The sequence below is a fragment of the Saimiri boliviensis genome, chromosome 16 (assembly GCF_048565385.1).
Source record: "Saimiri boliviensis isolate mSaiBol1 chromosome 16, mSaiBol1.pri, whole genome shotgun sequence".
Lineage (NCBI taxonomy): Eukaryota > Metazoa > Chordata > Mammalia > Primates > Cebidae > Saimiri > Saimiri boliviensis.
In genome coordinates this window covers 64,156,160-64,167,046 of record NC_133464.1, presented here as the reverse complement: position 1 = coordinate 64,167,046, position 10,887 = coordinate 64,156,160, and positions in this window count along the sequence as shown.

Sequence of the window (10,887 nt, the reverse complement as noted above, 5' to 3'; positions counted from 1 at the left end):
AGTATCTTTGTGGTGTTCTCTGTATTTCCTGAATTTGAATGTTGGCCTGTCTTGCTAGGTTGGAGAAGTTCTCCTAGACAATATCCTGAAGTGTGTTTTCCAACTTGGTTCCATTCTTCTTGTCACTGTCAGGGACACCAATTAAACGTAGGTTTGGCCTTTTTAAATAGTCCCATATTTCTTGGAGGCTTTGTTGATTCCTTTTCATTCTTTTTTCTCTAATCTTGTCTTCATGCTTTATTTCATTAAGTTGATCTTCAATCTCTGATATCCTTTCTTCTGCTTGATTGATGGCTGCAATAACAAAGCAATTTAAAATACAGAGAACAGAAATTAATAGAATGGAACTCTCTCTAAGTGTGGAAGTTAAATGAGATAATTTCTTTAAAAAATAGATAAAAATAAGAATAAATTCCTTGCAAGCAAGCCTGATTAATGTTGGTGGTGAGGGAAAGAGGATGAGGGGATGAAAGCAAGAGGAAGAGTGAGAGAGAGATTGAGAATATATCTTAGATTATGATACAAATGTGAAGGCACAACTACTGACCCTGAAAAAATCATAATTTAAGTTACTAAAATTGACTAAAGAAGTTGAAAACTTGACTAGACCAATTAATTACCATAAAAGAAATTGAAAAAGGCATGAGGATCAGATGAATTTACTGTTAAATTCAATCTAATTCTTAGAGACCAGATAATTCCAATATTATATAAATGATCCCAAATCAAAGGAAAAGAGGGAAGTATTCTTACTTCATTTTGTGAACTCAGTTTGATTTTAATATCAAAAATTGATAATGATATAGTATAAATAGAAAAATACTATAGACTAATTTTACTTATGAATGCAAAAATCGTTTAAAATTATTAATAAATGTAATCCAGCAATTGAAAAACAACTAACAACTGTGGCCAACTAGGTTTTAGTCAAAGAGTGCAAGCATAATAAAATATAAGGAATTATATTTTATTCCTGGGCATAGAGGCTTATACCTGTAATCCCAGGACTTTGAAAGGTTGAGGCAGGAGGATCATTTGAGGCTAGGAGTTTGAGACTAGCCTGGGCAACATAGCAAGACCCCACATCTAGAAAAATTTTAAAATTACTAAATAAAAAAATGAGAAAATCCATCAGCATAATTAATTATATCAATGAAGGGAAAATTATATCAGTGTTGAAACATCTTTTGATAGAATTAACCTATTCTAGACTTAAGTGAAGTATAATTGGTTTAGAATGTCTGGCACAAACTGTGATTGGTTAACCCTAACTCATTTCCAACCTCCTTTGCCCTTGACTATTTTAATTATTGAGGTTAAATAAGTTCAGTAACTGCTTTCTTGAAGTTAGAGTTTGCCATCTGACTTATGCTGTCTGTATTTTACTGAGGTTTTTCCAATAAAACTTCTGCTAATCTGATAAAAAGACATCAGTAGTTGGTGCTGTCCCTTTCTCCCTTCTATTTGCTTTGAATGTGACGGTGATACCTGGAGCTGGTACAGCCATTCTGCAGCCATAAGGCAACACACGTGAGGGATAGGCCAACCAAGTCACAAATGTATTTCTGACTTTGCTGAGCGGCTACATCAACACCAGTAGTTATCAATCTCTAAATTTCTTGTTTAAATTACAATCGGGTTTTCTGTTACTTTCAGCCAAGCACTCTCCTGACTTAATCAGAAAGAAGCAACTTAAACCAAATACTTAAAACTGTGACAGGTACTCAAAACCAGTAGCAAATATTATTCTAAGTAATGGAATATAGACACTATTTCAATTCAAATTAAGAAATACACCAAGATGCCGCCTTCTGCCATTCTTACCCAGCAGTTTTCTTGAAGGCTCTAGGGAATGCAATCAGATGAGTTTGAAACACACATACACACACACACACATACACACACACACACACACACACCTCCCACAGACACACCAAAGCAAAAGAAGACAAAACTAGTAAAACCCTACCATAATGCCATAAATGAATTTTCTAAAATGCAACTGTGAAGAATGTGGAGTTGTATTTTTGTGACTTAATGAAATGATATCAGTTGTGCAGCTAGCTGGGAATTCTAGAGATGTGGGCTGTGTTGTCTAAATCAATTCTGGGACTACTGATAGAACATGTCTGGTCCAGTTTAAACATCAGTTGGTTGTACTTTTCAGGAAATTAGCAGTAAATCTGGGAATTTCCCACTTCCTTGGTTCCTGTTTGTTGGGGAGATTGGTCTAAGAAAATAATGGGGCTGTAGGAATTCATTGTTTACCACCCTTCCACATTTTTCTCACCCCTGACTCCAGATAAAAAGTTTTCTTGCTCTCATTTGAACTCAATTGCTTATTGTTTAGGGTGGAATTTGCATTGTCATAGAGAGCATTTAAAAAAAAATCAATATAAGCAATGAGAAAAAGACAAAACTCTCTTTTTGGTTTCCTGTGTGATAGTTTTCTCAGAAAATCAGTCTTCAGTAAAAATCTACTAGAATTAATACAGAATTTACTGAAGTGTTAAGATACCAGCTAATTACAGAAAACCAATGTTTTTCACTATTTTATCAATACCCAAGAAAAGGTTAAAAATTTCATTAACTGTAATTGTAAAAACTATAACATATCTATAAAAAAACTTAACAGAAATGAAAAGTCATACTGTATTCATGGATGGGCAGACATGATATAAAAATTTTATTTCCCCCCAATTAATATAAATTAATGCATTTTCAGTTAGAGCTCTGCATTAGGGTTCTCTAGAGAATAGAATATGTATATATGTATATTTGTGTGTGTGTGTGTGTGTGTGTATGAGTTTATTGGAAAGAATTGGCTCACATTATTACGAGGGAAAGTCCCATCATAGGCCATCTGTAAGCTGGGAAGAAAGAAGCGGGTAGTAGCTCAGTCCATGTCTGAAAGCCTCAAACCAGGGAAGTTAACAGTGCAGCTCTTCAGTCTGGGTCCAAAGGCCCAGGAGTCTCTGCCATGCCACTGGTACAAGTCCCAGAGCGCAAAGGCCAAAGAACCTGAAGTTTAATGTAGAAGGGCAGGAGAAATGGGAGGAAGCATACAGCATGGGAAAAGAAGGCAGCCCAAAGACTCAGCAAGCCAGCTTATCCCACCTTCTTCCCCCTGCTTTCGTTCTAGCTGGGCTGACAGGCAATTGCATGGTGCCCACCCACCTTGAGGGTGGGTCTTCCTCTCCCAATCCATTGATTCAAATATCAATCTCCTCTGGCAACACCCTCATAGATACACCTATGCTTTACCAGATATCTAGACATCCTTCAGTCCAATAATTGACATCTAATATTAACCACCAAAACACCAACAGTATTGCATTTGTTTGTTTGCTGGTTTGAATTGGATAATGTAATGTTAAAGATTATTTGAAAGAATAATTTTATCTAAGATTGCTAAAAGATATTAAAAACAATAGTGAGAGACTCTTTCCATTACCATATTTCAGAACATACTCTAAAGCCACTGTAATAAAACCAGACTGATATAAGCAGCATAAAAGCAGATAATTAGAAATGGATTCCACTCAGTAGGAAGAGCTTGATTTATTTTATCAAATATGTTGGCTCAACTGGTTCTCCATCCTGAAGAAAATAAAATTGGCTTCTAATCTATATCATAGTCTAGAATGAAATTCAAATGGATAAGAAAAGTTAATAGGAAAAGATAACAATAAAAATTACAAGAGAAATTTGGAAAGCTGAAAGTACTACTCAGGATTTGAGGAAAACTTTCTTAATTAAGATGGAAATCCCAGAATTTATAAAAAGAAAGAGACATGCTTAACTATATAATATAGAGAAAATACAGATTACAAATACATTTGACAGATGCATTAGGCCGTTTTTACATTGCTATATAGAAATACCTGAGGCTGGGTAATTTATAAAGAAAAAAGATTTAGTTGGTTCATCATTCTGCAAGTTGTAGAATCGTGGCAGCAACAATCTGGTGAGGACCCGGGAAGCTTACAATCATGGTGGTAAGCAGAGGAGGATCAGGCACATCACATAGCAAGAGCAGGAGCAAGAAAGTGAGGTTGGAGAGGTCCCAGACTTTTAAACAACCAGATCGCATGTGAACCAGCTCAGTGAGAACTCACTTATCATTAGGGGGATGGTGCTAAACCATTCATGAAGGATCTGCCCCCATGATCCATCCTCTTCTCATCAGGCCCCACCTCCAAGATTGTGAGTTGTGTTTCAACACAAGATTGGAAGGGGACAAACATTCAAACCATATCATTCTGCTCCTGGTCCTCCAAATCTCTTGTGCCTCTCACATCTCAAAATACAATCATGTCTTCACAGTAGTTCTCTAAAGTCTTAACTTGTTGCGGTCATAACTCAAAAGTTACTGAATTGAGACTTAATAACTTTAGTTGTTGACTAAAGTTCCAAGTCCCAAGTCTCATCTGGAGCTGAGTTCCTTCTTCCTATGATCCTGTGAGATCAAAGACAAGTTATTTACTTCCAAGATACAATGATGGTACAGGCAGTGGGTATATATTTCCATTCCAAAAGGGAGAAATTGGCTAAAAGAAAGGGGCTACAGACCTCACAGAAGTCTAAAACCCAGCAGGGCAGTCATTAAATCTTAAAGTTCTAAAATAATCTTCTTTGACTTGATGTCCTGCATTCAGGGCACAATGGTTCAAGGGGTGGGCTCCTAAGGCCTTGTGCAGCCCTGTCCCTGTGACTTTGCAGAGTTCAGCCCCCATGGCTTCTCTCACAGGATGGAGTTGAGTGCCTGCAGCTTTTCCAGGTTAAGGATGTGAGCTGTCAGTGGATCTACCATTCTGGGATCTGGAGGGCAGCAGCCTCATTCTCTTAGCTGTACTAGGCAGAGCTCTGGTGGGGACTCTGGGACCTTCAATCTCACCTTTTCCTTCTGCACTGTCCTAGTAGAGGTTCTCTGTAAAGGCTCTGCTCCTGTGGCAGCCTTCTGCCTGGGCCCCAGCCCTTCTCATACATCCTCTGAAATCTAGGTGGAAGATGCCAAGCCTCCTTCACGCTTACATTCATGCACCTGCAGGCTTAACACCATGTGGAGCTACCAAGGCTTATGGTGGCTTCTGCTCTCCAAAGAAGGGGCCTGAGCAGTATCTGGGATCCCTTGAGTCAAGGGTGAAGCCTGCAGCAGCTAGGATATGGGGAGCAGTGTTCTGAGACTGCACAGGACAGTGGGGCCCTAGCTGTGGCCCACAAAGCCATTCTTTCCTCCTAGGTCTCTGGACCTGTGATAGATCTGCTTCAGAGATTTCTAAAATGCACTTGAAGCCTTTTTTCCCTTTGTCTTGTGTAGTAGCACTTGGCTCCCTTTTAGTCATACTAATCTCTCTAGCAAGTGACTGCTCCACAGCCAGCTTGTATTTCTCTCCTGAAAATGCCTTTTCCTTTTCTACCACTTGGCCAAGTTGTGAATTTTCCAATTTTTTAATGCTCTGTTTTTCTTTTAAAATGTAAGTTCCAACTTCAAGCCATTTATTTGCTCCCATATCTAATTGTAGGCTGTTTGAAGCAGATGGCCACTTCTTGAATGCTTTGCTGCTTAGACGTTTCTTCCACCAGATACTCTGTCATCACTCTTCAGTTCCAACTTCCACAGATCCCGAGGGCATGAACACAATGCAGCCAAGTTCTTTGCTGAGGCATAACACAAATGACCTTCACTTCAGTTCTCAGGAACCTCCTTATTTCCGTCGGAGACTTCCTTAGCCTGACCTTCACTGTTTGCATTTCTATCAGCATTTTGGTTACAACTGTTTAACCAGTCTCTAAGAAGTTCCCAACTTTTCCACGTCTTCCTCTCTTCTTCTGAGCCCTCCAAACTCATCCAACCACTACCCATTACCCAGTTCCAAAGCTGCTTTCACATTTTCAAATATCCTTATAGCAATGCCCTACTCCTTGCTGTCAATTTTCTGTATTAGGTTGTTTCTGTGTTGCTATAAGGGAACACTTGAGACTGGGTCACTTATAAAGACGAGATTTAATTGGCTTACCATTCTACAGGCTGCACAGGAAGCATGAAGCCAACATCTGTTCGGTTTCTGATGAGGGCCTCAAGAAGCTTACAATCATGGTGGAAGGCAAAGCAGGAGCAGGCAGGTCATATGATTAGAGGGGAAGGAAGAGGGAAGGGGGTGAGGGAAGAGGTCACCGGCTTTTAAACAACCTGATCTTACGTGAACTGAGAGAGAAATCACTTATCACGGAGGGAATGATGCTAAACCATTCATGAGGAATCCACTCCCACGATCCTATCACCTTATACTGGGCAAGCCCCGCCTCCAACTATGGGAATCACATTTCAACATGAGATTTAAAGGGGACAAATATCCAAGCTACATCAAAAGGCAATGTGTTAAAACCTATATATACAATGATCTCTTGTAAGTTTGACAAAAACAGAAAAGGAAACCAGAATCCCCCAAATGGGCAAAAAGATATGAGTAAGTACTATGGAACAGCAAATACCGGGGGCCAGAAACATAGAAAAAGGTGCTCAGATTTACTAACAAGCAAACGAGTTGCTACTACTTTAGATCCTACATTAATATGACTTTAGACTGACAAAAAGGAAAAACAATGATAACTCCTATTACTGGTAGGTATATAAGAACATCTGAATTGCTACTAAAATATGAATTATTATTGCCATTTTGAAAAGTGTTCTGAATTTTTATCTATCACAATTCATTATGATAAAAATACACTTACCTTTCAAACCAGCACTCTTCAAAATGCACTGTCATAGGAATGCACTTTGTAGAAAGAAAAGGTTTAAGTCAAGGATGTTTATTGCTGCGTTGTTTATCGCACAAAAACTGGGAAACAAAATGGATGCACATCAGTAAAGGAATGGTTGGATTGTATCAGTCTCTCAGTTAGGATTTAATGCAGGGAATGGAAAGAACTCCATGTGTTTTCTGCAGAAAGAGATGTAATACAAGGAACTATGGGCTTACACGATCATTGGATGGGCATGACTCCTAAAACATCACAGAACTGACCCATTAAGAAGGTAATTCTAAGCATGTATGATATGATCACATCTAGGTAAAATGGTGTGTCTGAGATTTTATGAACATGGAGGAAAGTATGAAGTCATTTATACTAGGTAGTAAACACACATATTCTCTCTCTCTCTCTCTCTCTCTCTCTCTCTTTCTCTCTCTCTCTCTCTCTCTGTGTGTGTGTGTGTGTGTGTGTGTGTGTGTGTGTGTGTGTTGGGGTTGATAGGAGGGAGGAGAGCAAGGAAGAGGCAAAGCAGAGAGGCAAAAAACACTGTCCCAAACTCTCAAGCATATATATGGTCCCATTCATGTAAAATTATGTTATTTTGCACATATACGACGATAATTGGAGAAATTAGAATTAGGTCTACATCTAGTGATGAAATCTTTGTTTGCTGACCTTGAGGGTGGAATAGACTGTTTTAGTAATAGCCTCCACTGAAGCCATGTGCTTGTGCACACTCCTGTTCCTCTGGTCCTGGGCCTGGCCATGCATCTTGCTCTGGCCAATGAGACACACATGGTACAAGCAGAAGCTTCCATCTGGGCACTGGGCTTACCCTCTTGGAATGCTACCACCATGTGAAGACATCTGCTGGACATGTGTTGCCAAGCTGATAGCCAGCACCAACTACCAACATGTGAGTGAAGCCATTTGGACTATTCAGCTGCTAAATGTCTGTCTTCATATGAATGACCCAAGGGGAGAAGAGCAGAAGAACTGTCCAGCTGAGCCTTGCTCCAATTGCTAACCTTCAGAATCATATGGAAATAAATGACTGCTGTTTTAAGCTAGAGGTTAGAAAACTTTTTCTTCAAAGGCCAGAGGGTACATATTTTAGGCTTGTGAGGCATATGGTCTTTATCACAACTGCTTCCCTCTGTGTTGTAGGGCAAAGCCAGCCACAGACAATAAGAAAAATGAATCATGTATCTTTGCTCCAATAAACTTTTATTTACAAAGACAGATGGCTGGTTCACAGCTTGTAGTTTGGCAGCCCTCTATTAAATTAGTCAGTTATGCAGCAATCACTAACTGATAAAGAGAGATATCCATCATATTGTCAAGTGGAGAAAGTCAAGTTGCAGAATGATGTATGGAGTGTGATTTTTTATTGTCAAAAAAACTTGAAGCAAAACCCAGAAAACCTCCTGTATATGTGCATGTATGCATGAATATATATGCTTAAGTGAGGATAAAGTTCCAGAAGAATAGACACCAGCCTCTTGACTGGATGCAGAGTGGTGGAGAACTGGGTGTAGGCATGGTAGAGGTATACTAAAATGAATAGCTATTTTTTAAATTTAGTTTTATGTCATTTCATGTTTTACAATGAGCAAAGTAATTCTGAACTTTGAAAAAAGTTAAATATAGAAAAAAATATATAAATGCCTTGAAATTTCCATTCAGTGTGGTTGAAGATCACATAAAGCTAATGATTCTGTCCAGGGAAGGCATCAAAAATGTTCTCCAGCTCCATCTTCCGTCATCACTAGAGGATGTGGGGCCTTTGCCTTGGGGCAGGAGTGGGTGGCCTGTGGTGACAGGAAGGATGCACCTGCTGAGAATGCGGGGCAATTTTCTGTTTGAGTCTCTTTTCCTAGGCTTGGATTTTCTGAAGGTAGAACAGAGGCTTGAAAGTCCTGGTCCTTGCCTAACGGCCTGGCCATCCAATAATTCACAAAGGCCACCCATCTTGCTTCCTCCGACTAGATCTCTTCGGGTTGAGCCTCTGCTCTTGGCCAGCTGCTGCCTTGCCACAAGAATACCTCACCGAAACAGCAGGGCCTCTGGCAGGCTCTTGCTGTCATTATCGTGGGCTGCGGGAGCCTGTGTTAGAATTTGTGAAAACCTGTCCTCCCTGGAATGTACAATTTCTTCTTTGCTCTGCAGAAAACCTCTCTTGATTGATCATTTCAGTTGTTGTGAGAAGGAAATCATTTATAAGAAGGATCATTGAATAGCATAGCAAGTTTTAAAAAAGCGCTTAATAGCTGCTGGCAGAAATTCCCTATTGAGTCAGTGAGTGTGGGCAGAGAATGTGAGATGAGCCCTCACATAAGTGGAATTTTGCAGTGAATCCTTTGGCCCTCTGACACTTAGCCATACCCTCACAGAAAGGTCAGTATAGTTAGTCAGAAAGAATTGTTCTCAGCCCCAGATAACTGAGAATTTAAACATATATGGAAACTGTGACAAATACACATGGGTGGATAATTTTTTGAAGGGGGCTATTTAAGAAAAACTCTTTGAACTAATAGTACTTCACTTAAATACACGTATTAGGCATATGTATGCATATGTATCTGATGCACACATATATGTGCATATATGTATCATATACATCTCTTCCTCACACACATACCCCTCTTATCCTGCACAAGGTTTTAGCAGTTTGATAACTGTTATTACATTTAAATAATCATATGGATGTTTTTTGGAGGCAGGGTCTCACTCTGTTGCCCAGGCTATAGAACACTGGCATGATCATGGCTCACTGCAGCCTTGACCTCCTGGACTCAAGCAGTCCTCCCACCTCAACCTCCTAAGTAGCTAAGACCACAGGCAGGCACCATAATGCCTGGCTAATTTATTGATTTTTAATTTCTTTGTAGTGACAGGGTCTCCCTATGTTGCCCAGGCTAGAACAGACTTATTGGTAATGATTTAAGTCAGTGTTTGGTTTAGTTTCAATTTACCTGTACAACAAAATAATTTCATCAATTGATGATATCATGCTGATGTGACAATACATTTTGAAGAAGTTAATTTAACCTTGACAGTTAACCTGATTCCTATAGATTTCTCAGTGGCAGGGCCAGAAGGAACAGAGGGGGCAGGTTCAACAAAGGTGCTAGTTTTTGAAATGCCAGCATGGCCCACAGTGGTGGGGAAGGAGGGCATAAACCACCCTTTTTTGTCCTCTGTGAACCGAAGGTAAGAATCAGGAATAAAATACACAAAGGGAGTTAGAACTACCAAACCCAGCCATACTTTAAGGACATGGAACAGAATTCCTTTGAAAATTTATTTTTTGTGTTTATTTTTAAAGGAAAAAAAAAAGAGATAATACCACCATAACCAAATAGGATTTGACAGAGTGAAATCAAACTGTAAGAATTAGTTTGAGAAAAGGTTTCCCACCATGTGGCATAGGTTTGGAATAAATGGCCTTGAGGACCCTCCCAGGCCAATTTCCTTGATTGTATATTTACATTATGACCAGGGCACAGTGAATCTGGTGTCAGCCGAGCACCACAGTATCTTGGGCAGGATTACTTCAGTATTGCATCTCAGCCAAGATGCATCTAGGCTTTAAGACTGGTTTATAGGTTTAAAAAATTACCCATTGGATCCAGTGCTCGCTATTGGGGTGATAGGTACACTAGAAGTCCTAACCCTTTAATTATGTAATATATCCATGTGCATCTGGCATATGTACCCCCTGTGTTGGTTTTGTCTCACACTGCTATATAGAACTACCCGAGACTTGGTAATTTATAAAGAAAAGACGTTTAATTGACTCACAGTTCCTCAGGCTGTACAGAAATCACGGCTGAGGAGGCCTCAGGAAACTTACAGTCATGGCAGAAGCAAGTACATCTTCACATGGTGACAGGAGAGAGAGCAAAGGCGGAAGTACTACACACTTTTAAAACATCAGATACTGTGAAAACTCACTCACCATCAGATGGACAGCAAGGGGGAGATCCACCCTCATTATCCAATCACCTTCCACCAGGTCCCTCCCCCAACACTGGAAATTATAGTTCAACAGGTGATTTTGGTGGGGACACAGAGCCAAACCATAACACCTTTTGTCTGAAATTTTAAAAAAAGATACAGAAAAGA